Source organism: Rutilus rutilus (assembly GCF_951802725.1).
Source record: "Rutilus rutilus genome assembly, chromosome: 12".
Taxonomy (NCBI): Eukaryota; Metazoa; Chordata; class Actinopteri; order Cypriniformes; family Leuciscidae; genus Rutilus; species Rutilus rutilus.
In genome coordinates, this window is record NC_140217.1 from 28,083,447 (window position 1) to 28,098,301 (window position 14,855).

The 14,855-nt window shown below is 35.0% G+C and overlaps 1 protein-coding gene across 4 annotated transcripts in view; it reads right to left on the bottom strand.

Moving 5' to 3' along the window:
- Nucleotides 1-14,855, bottom strand: part of ddr2a (discoidin domain receptor tyrosine kinase 2a) — a 36,656-nt gene that overhangs the window by 21,557 nt on the left and 244 nt on the right. Inside the window, exon 1 of one of the 4 annotated variants that reach the window (XM_084426144.1) lies at nt 10,375-10,547. The exons of 2 other annotated variants lie outside the window; for them this stretch is intronic. The gene's annotated coding sequence lies outside the window, so the exon portion shown is untranslated. Of the gene's footprint in view, nt 1-10,089; nt 10,178-10,374; nt 10,548-14,855 lie in introns of those variants that run through there. One more of the 4 variants, XM_084426145.1, reaches the window with a different exon arrangement.

Below are 14,855 nucleotides of genomic sequence, written 5' to 3' on the forward strand. Positions count from 1 at the left end.
GTACAAAGTCTCTGAGTTCAAAGAGAAAATACTTGCTCTCTGGGTTTACTTCAATTACTGACCATCAAAACTTTTATGAAGGTCTGCTTTGTACATAGAGTTTTGAACAAACACAGACACACAATAAAACTAGCCAGCACATCTTAACATTCATATTTACATAAATTCAGTATGCAGATGCTTCTGTTTAAAGTATGCTATAAAAAAAGTTTAGAACAGAAACAGAACATTGCAAAAATCCATGATAAACTTGTGACACGAGATGTATGCTGGTATTACTAATAAACAAGTTCAAGTTCATTGAATGTGCTTGTAGTGTACTTCAAATCTTAAAAGTATGAAATTATGTAATATAATATAATATTATATAATATATACATATAAGTTCTATTTAGGTGCGCCAAAAAGCTAGTTCAAGTAACTGCATTTCATATCAATCTTATTTAATAACACATTTCATTTAATAGCAATTTAATAGCAATTACATGCAATTCAGTGACCGAAAACATTACATTCAGTTTGTACTTAAGTATATTCATTTTAAGTATTATTTCCTTAATAAGTACACTTTGTATGCTAAAGTGTACTTCTTTTTCACAAGGGTACTTAATAGTTCATATTTGTTACAGGCTGCTGTGTATAATCCACAAAGATAGATGCACAACGCAGGAAGACAATTAAAGATATGTGTAATGAACAACAGGAACATAAACTCTACACATGAAACGTAACGTTAACACTGGACAAGGAACTAAGGAGAACTCAGGGCTTAAATACACAAGGGAAGATAGTTAACAGAACAAGGAATAGATGTGTAACTCTAGTAGAAACCATGGAAACAAACAAGGAAGTAGAACTCAGGTAAACAGAAACAGGGAAAACCAAACCTAAGACCTATTCGGATGTCAATTGTTTCTCATGGATGTCTGTGGGTGTCTCGTGGATGTCTGTAAAAATGAATTTGCAAGGCACCTCAGAGATAGAACTCATGCATTCGGATGACGATTTATTCACGGTGGAGGAGCGAGTTTTTGTGATCCTACGAACCCAGAAACACCGTGGTCAGTCACATGATTCTCTGCTGTAAATAAAATTGTCATATGTTTGGACTAAATTCAGAATGTCCTATTTATTATGTAATTATTTAAATCTCCTGTTCAAAAATAGGAAGCTAGACGCACTATATTTGAAATGGTTTTCTGTCTTGCATTTTATCTCAAAATGATGGATGTCATTTTAAAAATATGAAAATTAACGGAAATAAGTTAATGCAGCCTCTTATTTATAGACGAGGTAAACATAAAGCTGCTTGGTTTATATTTTTAATGTATAGGCCTATAATTGTATATAATAGGGCCTACATATTTAAAAATGTAGTTTTTTTATATTACTACCACAATAACGGCCCATTTCAAATGTTTACATGCTTTTTCTCCACTTTCTCCCACTCGCTGAGGTGGTGTGGTGATCAAATATTGTTCTTTTAAATATTTTCCAGCATTTCAGTAATAAAAGTGTACATCTTTAAAATGCATGCAAATTACAGTGAAGTGCAACAGTTATCGTACGGTGCTCCGCAGTGGTCAGAAAGGATCACATGACCTTGATGTTTGTCAAAAAACAGTAGGTAATTCAGCCGAGGATTTTTACGTGGGTGGTGGGAGAAAAAAACGAACATTCTGGATTTGGCCTGACTAGCCCCTGTAAATGTTGAAAATACCTTCCGTCCCCATGAGAAACAATTACCGTCCAAATAGGGTTTTAGGCTACGTTTACGTCTTTTGCGTTTTTTTTCGCGTACAGACGACAAAATTGTCAAAACGATCCCAGTTCACATGGATCCGTGAAACCGATTAAAACCACTGTATTATGCATGCCAGGCCAGTAGTTGGCGATGTCACTTTGTAAAGAAAAACTACATGCCAATACTGAACACGTAATCAAATGTGCATGACGTCACCGTTTTCACAAATTCGCGTTTTTGTAGTTTACATGAAGACAGTACCGGTATCATTTTCAAAACCTTGCATTTTTCAAAAGCTTGCGTTTTCAGGCCCCCAAAACACCATTGTCGTGTAAATGAACGGCTAAAATGCATAAAAAGTTTTCTGTTTTTAGTTAATGGTAAAACACAAAATAATGTGAATGCAAACACTTACTTGATCATGCATAGTTTCTTTCCTAAATTACATTCTCAGCATTAAACATTGGCCGCAAACATGTTTATAGCGATCAGCCTGAATAATGACACAGACATTTGATTTGAATGTAACTTTATCACCTCTTGAGTGCTTAGTATAGGGATAGCTCATTTGCAGTGCATTGGCTGAGCATTCATGTCTCTGAACGTACCTACTCGCAGAGTATGTTTCTGGCCTGACATCGCAAGAAAACAAAAAACTGACCAGGGGATGTGGACTGTCTGACTGTGGGTCAGACGTTACCTCAGAGAGTGTGTTAGTGCCAGTATGAATGACCAGTTAAGTCAAAATGTCACTTCCCCCTTAACTGATCACACTATGAAATAGTACTGGCTGCAAATCTCAGTATTACCATGCCAATCTCTATTACCATACCAATCTCTCCAAGAGTTGTCATGACAGAATTGTAGTTGTCTTTATAGTTAGCATTCTTGGTGTGATCGGGCCTTTACTGTGCTAATGCTGATGTGTGTTGTGGAGTATTTGTGTTGTTTCATAAGCATGATAAATGTTGCATAAGGACCACATTACTTGGTGGAAGAATTATTATTTGTCAACTAAATTATTGCAGTTTGTTTATTTTATGAAATCTTGCTAGGTAGGCCCTGCATTGTGCATATTGCATAACTTAAACTACATTTACAATGAGGTCACTAATAAACCACGACTTCTTGGGGGCTTATTGCTTTAACAGAACAAAATATCTAATGGCCTAAAATAAAAATAAAACCCAGAAAGAACTGCATAACAATCAATGAAGAACCCTTGTGTAGTTTTGCGGGGCTTTGAGAGCTCAATAATGAGAAACAACTAACTCACTTCTTCCTTTTTATGGTGTCTCTTATAAATTTACTTTGTCTCCCCAGGGACAACCCTATTTGGTTAACACGTGTGACTCTGCAAACCTCTCTGTGAACTCCCAAGCAGAGGGGATACCACACAGGGTAAAGCGCAGTCATGACCTGGGTTACAAGGACCCTCAATTACTCGCTGCAGTGCATACCGGGGTTACGGCGCAGTGGGGAGAGAATTCTTTGGTGTGTTATTCTGCCAGCATCTCCCAAAGTCACTTTCCCAAGTTCAAAACACTTTTAACACTTCGTTAACAATCAACTTCAGAGATATCTTTTAAGATCGTAAGTTAATGCAACTGCAAATACAATTTAATATTGTATTTATTATTAAATAGCATTATGTATCATATTTATGAATAAAAATCGGTGCTAAATTTCAAGTTCTAATTCAAATTAATCAATAAATGCATGTTCAATCTAGTAAAGCTGGTAAATATTTGATAGTGGATGACACTAAGGTGTCATTTGTATCCAAAATGCAGTGTTACCTTAATAGTCCCTAAAAATCCCACAATCATTTTTCATTCGCTCAGCAGTGTATGTTGGGAGTTTTTTACTCTCAGAGGCATTTCAAAAGGTATTCCTGTACTGCACAGAAACATACAGTAGCTCAGGTGAGGTCCCTCAGTTTATGAACATATTTCAGGCAGAGTGTGAACAGATCTAGGTCACAGTAAGACTATAGTAAACATATGTGACCCTGGACCACAAAACACCAGTCACATGTATTATACTAATACATCACCTGAAAGCTGATTAAATAAGCTTTCCATTGATCATTGATGTATGGTTTGGGAAAATATTTGACCGAGATTAATTGAAAAATTGAGAAAATCGCCTTTAAAGTTGTCCATTTACGTTCGCGATTGTGCTGCATTCACTCACAAAAAATAAATGTTTTATATATTTACGGTAGGAAATTTACAAAATATCTTCATGGAACATGATCTTTACTTAATATCCTAATGATTTTTGGCATAAAAGAAAAATCGATAATTTTGACCTATACAATGTGTTGTTGGCTATTGCCACAAATATACCCGTGCGACTTATGACTGCTTTTGTGATCCAGGGTCACATATGGAATTACTGGACCGTTGCCTCTGAAGCATTCATGTGCTCCACACATTTACAGCATAATATATGATTAAAGAGCCTGTGGTGTTTGAAATTGGTACCAGCCCAACGAGGCCATTCCTCAAATTTCACGTGTCATGGTGTTCACACAGTGATTCTGCAAGGAGGCAGATGAGAATAATAGAAGGGGACACGGGTAGACGGGGCACAACGGGGGAAGTAACAAGAGATTTGTCTCTTAAACCAGTCGGTGTGTGTACGCTTGTGGTATACTGCATTATGAAGCTGTCATGACCTAATCACATAAATTGAGAAGACAAAGTACCCAACCACTTCAGAATATGGATGGTTTTTACATTTTCAGCCACTGCAGACTTTCAGACAGACTGACACATTATATTTAGCAACTTTTAAAGTTTCTCATTTGTGGCAACCAAGTACATTGGAATGTTTAAAATCACTTTCCCAGCGACTCTAAGGAATTGTAAAAGAAAGCTCCAGCTGTAGCTTTCTAAATCACCTGCCATGCTTCATACTTCATGCTTCAAAGAAGACATTATTACTTATATAGTCTGCATTAAAAGTATAAGTACTTAAATCACACACTACTGTTCAAAGGTTTGGGGTACATTTGGGGTACAATACAATTTTTTAAAGAAATTAAAAAGCACTTTTATTCAGCAGAGATGCAATAAATTGTGTAAAAAAACGTAAAATAAATAAATAAAAACGTTAAAAAAATTATGATTCAAATAAATGCTGTTCTTTTCATTGACGAAAAAAAAAAAAAAAATCAAGCTTTCCACAAGAACATTAAGCAGCACAATTGCTTTCAACGTTGATAATAATAAGAAATGTTTTTTTTGATCAAGTGACACTGACTGGAGTAATGGCTGCTGAAAATACAGCTTTGCCATCACAGGTATAAATTACATTTAAAAAAAAGTATTAATATAGAAAAGTGTTAAATTGTAACAATAATTAAATTGTAATAATATTTCCTTAATAGTATTTGTAATAAAAAAAATGCAGCCCTGGTGATCATAAGAGACTTCGTTCAAAAACATTAAAAAATCTTACCGACCAAACCTTTGAATGGTAGGTTAAATACTGTACACTTGTGACAATCTCCCTGAAGAGGTTTGGACCAATAACTGTCTAGCACTGAGTTTCAGCCACTATGCTATACATAAGCATTAGAAAAGTGGAATGGAATCAGGACACAACATTCGGCAGATTCAAATCTGTTTCTCCCACATGTGCACCTCTGTCTCTCTGTGAAAGCACATCTGCCACACCAACGTAAAGAAGATCCATCATGATATTTTTCCCTATTATATTTGTTTAAGTATCTTAATGTGAGGAATTCCACATTACAACATGGAATTTTTGAGAAAAAACCCTTTTGCCATCTTAGATCAAATGATGGTTCTACTAACACTCAAATGAAGATCCACTTTCAGTGTATTAAAGGAACCTTTAAGTTCTGTTTGATTCAGACCCTAAGATGCTTGCATAAAATTAATTAATTCTCTAAGCTTATATTTATTACATTAGGATTGGAATAGATCAAATAGACATAGCTGGAATAGCATGGTGCCATGAAATGACAAGGTCATAGGTCAATTCCAGGGTGTGCATGGACTCATAAAATGTATATTGCAAGCCACTTTGGGGGGAAAAAAGTGTCTGCCTTGCGAATAAGTGTAAATGAATAATAGTCATCCTAAATGTCATCTGAAATTTCTCTAGTAATGGTGGATAAGGAAAAATCAAAAGCTTGAAAAAGGTTTCTCATTAAAATGCTTCAAATAAATTAAAAGTTGAGTATTTAAACAGTCTCACAAGAACATTGCATTCGTTTTTAACAAGATGATTGATTATATGAAATAAGAATTAAACATTTTGGTGGGCTCAAGTTTGCAAAGAGCAGCGAGCGTAGCCATTACAAATATTTCTTTCAAATATGATTAAAGGGCCGTTCACACCAAGAACGATAACTATGAAGATAACCATAGCGATAACTATATTAGCGTCCACACCAATGAACGACAACGCTCTGTTTATTCTCTCTTTATCTCTCTTTGTCCACTTAAAAGCTTGAGCTCTTCAAAGCAGAATAGATTCTGATTGGCTGTCGATGTTTTTATTGTTAATCAGCTGAAAAAAAAAAAACATTCTAAAAGTAATTCCAATGATATCGTTTCTCTGTGCCGTTATCGTCATAGTTGTGATGTGGACTCTGCTATTTTTTATATTTAGAACTTTATAGTTATCTTCATTGTTATCGTCCTTGGACTGGCCTTAATTCTGAAGATTATTATGCTCAACTGCTCAGAAAAAACATTTCTTATTATTTTAGTTAAATAGTAAAGCATTTAAACATTTACTTAGAAGGGAATACATATGTGTTTTGTCCATTTAACAGAAGTTTTGTGGTGAGAAATATATTTTCCCAAGAGCAACAATCCCAGAGATTCTAACCATAAACAGACTCTCAGTAACACGCTAGAATACTAATTCCAGAAAATCACACTAAACAAACACCTTTTTATCTGATAACAGTATTTAAAGAGAAACCATCGGTGATTTGAAGGAACTTATTAAACATAACACCTCACAGCACAGAGCGCCAATAGTGCAAAAAAAGGCCGTGCCCCTCGCGAGACCTCTTAGTGTAAATATAGTTGGATTTAGCTGAATCCAAACCACAATACTGGCTCTTCAGTGCAACCTGGCAAACCGAGTCAATTACACGTTACACGCCGTCTTCTAGGCACTTTAGTCAACATGATTCACATGCGATAGGTGAAGATCACTTTTAAAGGAAGACGTGGCCTCGCACAGAGCCTGGTTACCTCATAAACAGCGTGAGGCCCATATCAGGAAAAAGGAAATGAAAGTCAAAAATAGTGTCTGTGATTTTGCAATGAGGACACAGTGTGCTCTTTGAATTTAAATGCACAGTGGGGCTCACAGCAAGGTAACGCAACAACTATCTAAGCAAAAGCTAGTCCATTTTTACAGCAATTTTTATTTTATTTTACAGGTAAGTGCTCTGAAAACCACAGCAATTAAGAGTAAATCGCATTTTATAAGCAAAGCTTTTATCTTTATGCACTTTTTTCCTGTGCCACATTGAGGATATTGAGTCATGAATAGTAATAATGTTAAGAGCATGTCTTTTTCAAGTCAAGGACATTTTGGTGGATAGAGACTGAAAAGGAGTATCATAAATATGATGCTTACATTACATTGTCTTTAAAATAATGAATATATATTATAACTATTATATTATATTATATTAAATATTTTTGTGTCACACTTATTTTGTTTCCCCACAAAAATATACATTTGCTTTGTTCTGGACATAAACAATTCCTAGCTAATCAGTCTTTAATTATCGAATATAGCAGAGAAGCTAATGACAGCTTCACATAGATTGGAGGACAGACAGGTCATACATTATCTAAAGGCCTCAATTAAATATCATCACACATCAGTGTCAAAATCTGGTTTCAATTTGTGGCCCTGTAAGCGAGAGCTTTCCCAGATCTGGGATCGGCACTTAACCAACCAAATAACCAGAAAATGACAGTGAAGGGCTGTTCAAACGTGCCGTCAAGAAGACTATGCACTTTCGGTTACGCTTTAGAGCCTCACTAAAGAACTGTCAAGATTTTAATCATATACTGTAAAAATGATGGCAGTGCTCATAATGATTCGTGCCACTTCAGGACTGTCACTGGTGGTTGCAGGCAAACAGACCTATAATATGAAATATGAAGAGAGTTCCAACATGAAGTTTAATGGCTAAAGGCAGAGCAACACACACTAAACGTAAGCGTGACTGAACACTGAAAGACTGTGAAGGAAGAACTTAAGTAGTGACTCAAACAAGATAATTATATTACTTGCACCTGAACAGAATAAACTACAACAGTAACCATAGTGTGTGGAGTGGCGGAAAAATCAAACAAAGGAACACATGAGACGAATAAAAACAAACTAAAAGGCCATGATAACTAAGGGGCTGTTTGCACGACACCGTTTTCAGCTAAAAACGTTAAAGAAATTATGCGTTTTGGCCGTTCAGTTACATGACACCGCCGTTTTGATTGACTGAAAACGCAAACTTCAGAAAAAAGGGTTTCAAAGTGTACGTTTTTGAAAACGGTATCCGTGTAAACAACAAAACCACGAATCTGTGAAAACGATGACGTCATGCACATGCGTATAACGTAGTGTTTCATCGCCATAACGGCTTGGCAGCAGAATGCAGCTTTTTCAGTCGTTTTCACAGATCCGTTTTGACAATGGTGTCGTCTGTATGCAAGAAACTCAAAGGAAAAACTTCTCCGTTTTAAGCATATCGTCGTCGTGTAAACGTATCCTATAAGACAAACTGAACTGTGACAAAGACATTCATTTCAAACATTTTTATACGAGTTTATCGCTTTGCCACAGCTTCAAATTAGCACAATTACAGTGTAATTTAAAAAAATATATACAATCAACTTAAACTGATTTAAAAAAATGAGCTGAGTCTTGTATAACTTGTAAAACAGTTGAAAGTTGCTTAACTTATTTTGATGAGTTAAAGCAATGTAAAAACACATGTTGTCATAACTTATTCATCAGATAATTTTTCAGTGTAAAATAGTGCATTTTATTTGGCATTCAACGTTAATGGATCTTATTCGCCAGGCTGATATTCACACGCCTGTAAATTTAGGTATGAAGAGACCATGTGTTTTTCATTTGAAACCTCTTTCATTCCTCCCTAAAGCAATGGTCATAGCATTGCAGATATTTTACTTTCATGGAAATACATAAATCCAAATTTAAATGGCAGTTCCAGCAGAATTAGAGCCAAGTGATAGGAAAAACAGATGCAAGTGCAACGACACATGTAACAGAATCATGAGGTTTTGTGATGAGCAAATGTTTTTAATCTAACCTAAAAGCACAGGTGACTGAAAATGTAATTCTGACAAAGGTGTCATATATTGCACAGTTAGCATAACTGCATAGTGATGCTATTAGATAATTAAAGAATCAAAGGCCACAAACAGTATAAAACAAAGTCTGCTAATATTAGATGGTGAGAAAATGCTTTGAAAAAAGAAATAGCTGTTTGTTATGAAAAAGGTTTTTGAAAGGTTCATTGTGAGGCAACAGAGCCTTTGCACAATCATATGCAATTTAAAATGGTTTAATATGAAATAAGCAGCCAGCTGTTAGAATTCTTAAGTTAGAGTTGAAGATCACGTTCAGACTTTTAGAGTGCTAAAGCTAGCTGGTCCAATGGGTCATAGTTTGAATGGGGAACTTCATCTGTGCACCTGCACAAAACACACTTGAATGTAACATACACTCTCTCCTGAGCTACACCTAACAACTCCGCCAGTGGAAAAATCCTTTTCTATTTCCTTTTTGAAAAGCAACAGTCAGTTTATGAAGTGTTGCATGAATCATACAAGACTCAAAAGCAAGCAGTGGGCGCTCTCTTACTGAAAAAGTCAATTTCCAAAAGAGCAGATTTGTACATACACATTAACGAGGGAACAATTTAACTTGCCATGATCACTCTCATCAAAAACCATAACTGCTAATCAACTTTAAAAAAAAAAAAAAAATTATATATATATATATATATATATAAATAAGTTGATTAGCAGTTATGGTTTTTGTACTGTATACGGTACAAAATTATATACAGTACATATTATATATATATATATATATTGTGGTGAGATCTGGTATTTATCTCACTTTCCTGATTAACCCCTAGTATCACTGTATCTAGGCAGTCTTTTGCTGTCAGATCAGTATAAGATTTATTCCCTCACTAGCTTGTTTTAATTTATACCAGCAAATCTAGGTGTAGTCCCTACACTCACGTGAAACAATAATAATCATAGTCAACTAGACATATAGATCGAATTCATGCTTACTTTCCAGCAGAATCGTTCCTTGGACTTTGTTTGTCTGTGGTCTTGTCACTAGCTTATATAATGCTCTTGTCTATAACTAATAGAACTATCCTTATCAGCTGAAGCAAGACTTTACAGTGATTGTCTTTATGAAATAAAAGTTTATTTAAACAAAAGATAAAAATACTGATTACACAACAATCAATAAAAGCAGCAAATCATCAAAAAGTTACAGGTTATAAACTTCAGCTTATTCAATCTCAACAAGCCAGTCCTGTATGAGTGAATATTACAAAGGCTAATTACCTTATGAGCAGTTCAAGCGATAGAAGTAGAATTTTAACTTGTTCTCATCCGAGGTTTCTCAAGTTATGATAATACAGCAGAGCAATTCAAACAAAAAGAATTTTCAATTCGAAAATTAACTAGATGACAACTAATCTCTCACTAGGGATGCAAGTGACATCAAAATAAAAAATGCAGCAACTCAACGGTCAAAAAGCAGTCATATTTATACGGAACTGGGTTACATTGTTCCTGTGCAGTTTCTTGGGTTTTTTCCAGAGGAAATCAGTTTTATGACATTAACCTTCTATTACCTCATTCAAGGGGGTATTGGGTGACAACACTGTCTCCCATTTTTGGGCATTCTTGCGTCCTTTCCGTCCTCTGCGCTTTGGACTACTGTGTAAGTGTGTGCGTGAATAAGTATCTGAAAGTGTATTTGTAGGCCAATATACCTATCAAAATTCACGCCTCCTGCCACAATATATAAAAAAAATATATATATACCATGAAAACTGTCTGTCATCGTCGAAATTCAAATTATAAATCAGCTGCAAAATATTCCACAAATAAATAAAAGGGAACTAAACTTTTTGAAATAACAAAATCTTGTATTTTAGGCCAAATTCTTTCTAAATGTAGTGTCCCAGTCAACTCTGTCAGCCATATTTTAAGAGTTGGAACTTTCTTCCAAAACAAAAGAATAAGTTTAACTCATATGAAACAAACTGTTGTTACACCAGTGTAAGTCTCAAAAATTCTTCAGAAACGCCAAATATAATTAATATAGGATCTGGTTCAAAATGTATATGTCCAATGTATCTGAAAAAACCTGGACATTTTTGTTCCAGAAGCATTGTAATATTGGACACATAACATAGCAATGAGACAGGTTAGCATCTAAAAATTGACATTTGTCACATAATGGAGGCACTTCTAGAAATATTTAGTTAAATTTACACTTGGAATAATGAAGCCTATGAAGCACTTTAAACTGAATAAGACAACGTCTTGCATTAATGGAACACCTGTGGACAAGTTCAAGACTAAGTTCCCATATTTCAATAGGAATTTCCACCGCAAGTTCCTCTTCCCAGGCAGATTTACTTTTCTCCATAGAAGGAATTTTCACCTGTTCTAAAGCCTTGTATAGAAAGGAGATGGTACTACCATCTCAATGACGTCTTTCCAAAAACTCATCCAAATACATAGGTGTAGCAGTGACATTGGGAATGTAAGACTTCACAAAGTCTCTAACTTAAAGGTTCCTAAAGAAATTATTAGAAGGGATATTATATTTCTCACACAGCTGTTGAAAGGAAGCAAATTTTCCATTCACATATAAATCCCCTATATATTCATAACCCTAACATTTTTCAAACCTCAAATGCACTGTCTAACATAGAAGGGCAAAAGGAGGGGTTAGCTGAGATGGAGAGCAAAAACGACAACATGTGTTTTTAACTGTTTCCAAATATGAATAGAATTATGAATAACAGGGTTGTGATTATAAAGTGAACTAGCTATACCTGTGGGTGACAAAAGTATTGCATTGACATTCCTCCTGTTCCAACACCAGCCAAAAATGGTTCTTTTAAGAACTGTTCACTGAAAGGTCCTTTGGGGAACCAATAATGGTTCTTCTATGGCATCACTGCGAAAACCTTCTTTTGGGACACTTTCTTTTTTAAGAGTGTATGTAAGGTATATATGGTGTGAATGAATTTTAATTAATCAACTTTAATTAATCAACTAACATTTGTTTTTCTTGCAGGAATAACATTCATATGCTTTTAATGTGTCAAAACTCTTTGGGGAAAAACTTGTGTCTTTGACCGTGTGCGTATGTATGTAAAAATAACTTAGTTTTGGGAAATGAAACTAGACAGTCTGTTAGAATCTTGTGATTACAGATGAAGTCATCGCAAGATCAGAGTTTGCTTTACCTAGTAACATAGGGGTTTGCCTATGAAGAACCAATCAAATAGTGGGGAAATTATGTAATGCAGCCTGACATTTATGCCATACCTCTATACTATAAAAACTGTGGTATATGTGTTTTACGGTGGGATTCTCAATGGAATTTGTCTGAGATCCTCCGGCCTTGCTTCTTGGGAGAGATTCCCTGAGAACTGCTCGGGAAGATCTCCTGGCCGTGATTAAAGCATTTAAAGGACATTTGCAGATCTGTTTGTCGATTTATTCCTGCGCAGGAAGCTAGTTTAGGGAAGCAAGTTAGTTAGAAACTCAGCCAGTTGTCGACTGAAGACGCAAGAGCCAGAGAGGTTTAAGGTATTGGTGTCGAGTGAAGACGCCAGAGATATTAAGATCAGGTGGGTGTCGAGTGCAGACGCCCCAGGTAGTTAGGTTTAGGGAAAAATAATCTTTGACAATGGACACTAACAAACATATTCTCTCCTGTTATCCAATCGAGATCTTGAATCAATGTAACAGTGAGAAAAGTGAAATGGTTTCTGATTTTACAGTAATACATTGAACTGAGAAGTGGTATCACACACAAGCTGGGATTTCTAGTACAGTGGGACTAATGCAATTTATTGACTTCCCATGAATTGGAAAGGTTAATGCCAATTGAACAAAATTTGTCCCAGTTAGCTAAGATGACAAAATTTCTGCCTCTGTTTGGGAACAAAAATAAATACAATGCAAAAAAAAAAATATATATATATATATTTCTTAGTATTTTTCCAGTACAATAGCTAAACAATCTTAAAACAAGATACATTTACGTAAGAACCAAAATGACTTAATATCTTAAGTCTTGTTTGGAAGAAAAAAATCAAAGTGATTAAAAAAGAAAAAAAATCTAACAGTGGGGGTCAGAAAAATACAAAAAAACCTCCATTGACATATTTTTTCTTGGTTTAAGCATAAACTCACTTAATTCGGATAATTTTTTATTCTTTTTTTGCAGTGTACCTAGACTGAGATGTAAAACAAATCTAAAAAGCACAAACAGAACATTAAATTACTGCAGCCAAATGTAAAGTTAAAAGGATAGTACACCCAAAAATGAAAATTCTGTCATCATTTACTGACCCTCAAGTTGTTCCAAACCTGTATACCCATTGACTTCCATAGTATTTTTTTCCATAATATGGAAGTCAATGGTGCCCAACAACTGTTTGGTTACCCATATTCTTCAAAATATTTTATTTTGTGTTCAGCAGAAGAAAGAAACTCATACAGGTTTGGAACAACTTGAGGGTGAGTAAATGATGACAGAATTAAAACATTTTGGGTTAACTATCCTTTTAGGGTGAACTTCAGCTAATGGTTTCAGAGTAAAATAGTAAAATGTAATGTACAAGAATGACTTAAGAATTATTATTTATAATAGCTTTGTAATGTAAGCATCATAAAAAATATGTATTACTATAGGCCTGGCTTGAATGCAACATTCAGTGTTATACAATATGTAGCAGGGGGTCTCTGCGCAGTCTCTTTATCCACTAAAGGGCCTCATTATAGCGTTTTTGTTATCAGAACAAAACCTTAAAATATAGCACACACAAGCTTTGGCTGCAAACAAAGCTCTAGTGTCTTCGTACATAAATGCTAACAGAAATGTAAGAATAAACGGACTATTCGCAGTTCAGATAAATCATGTGTTGAGGTCTCGGAAAGGTCAGCACTGTGTAATGCCGGTAGTGATTTCATGAACCACGTCCTACGCGAACCAGGTTGATTTGCACAGTGGGAGGATATGCAGTGTTCCCAAAAGTGTTTGGACAGTAAATCACACTTAAAAATGTCAAAACAAAGGACCTTTTCTCATGATTAACCAAGTTGGCTTCAATGTCATTTTTAGAGGATGTATAAAGTTCAAAAGTTGTTTTAGCAAAGTAACCACAAGTGTAATTCATCATTTATAATTTAGCTATACTAATACTAATGAACAACATGTTTTATAATTTAAAAGCTTAAACATTTTTTTGAACTTGAAATGCATGCTTATCAAAATATCAAAAAACTATTTACATTGAAGAGTACATTAAGACTCAACTGTCCAAATACATTTTAGGGGTACTGTGCTTTAATACCTCACCTTAACTTAAAGAGTTTTTATAATACAAATATTGTATTCTTAATTTGACAACTACAAAAAGGGCTACATTTATAACTTTACAAAGCTGTATTTAGAAAAAGAAAGTCCTGAGGGACAACAGGCGAAACTAATACCGTAGGCTACAATATGTATAATTTTCCAGCAAAATCAAATACTTTAAGTACACTTATATGAAATTTAACAAGCTAGAACATGTATGATGTCTTGTTAAAAAAGTAAATTCAGAACAGCTGGTTTGCAAAAGTTCACTGGATCAAGTTGCTCTGCTATCCGCTATTTTAGTCTGCCATGCAAACAGTGTCTGTCCAATGCAAGCCTTAACACAAAGACAACGGCACAGCACTGATACGCATTAAATCATCTTAAAACCCTCACATTCAATCAAATACACATTCTCATTAATCAAACAGAG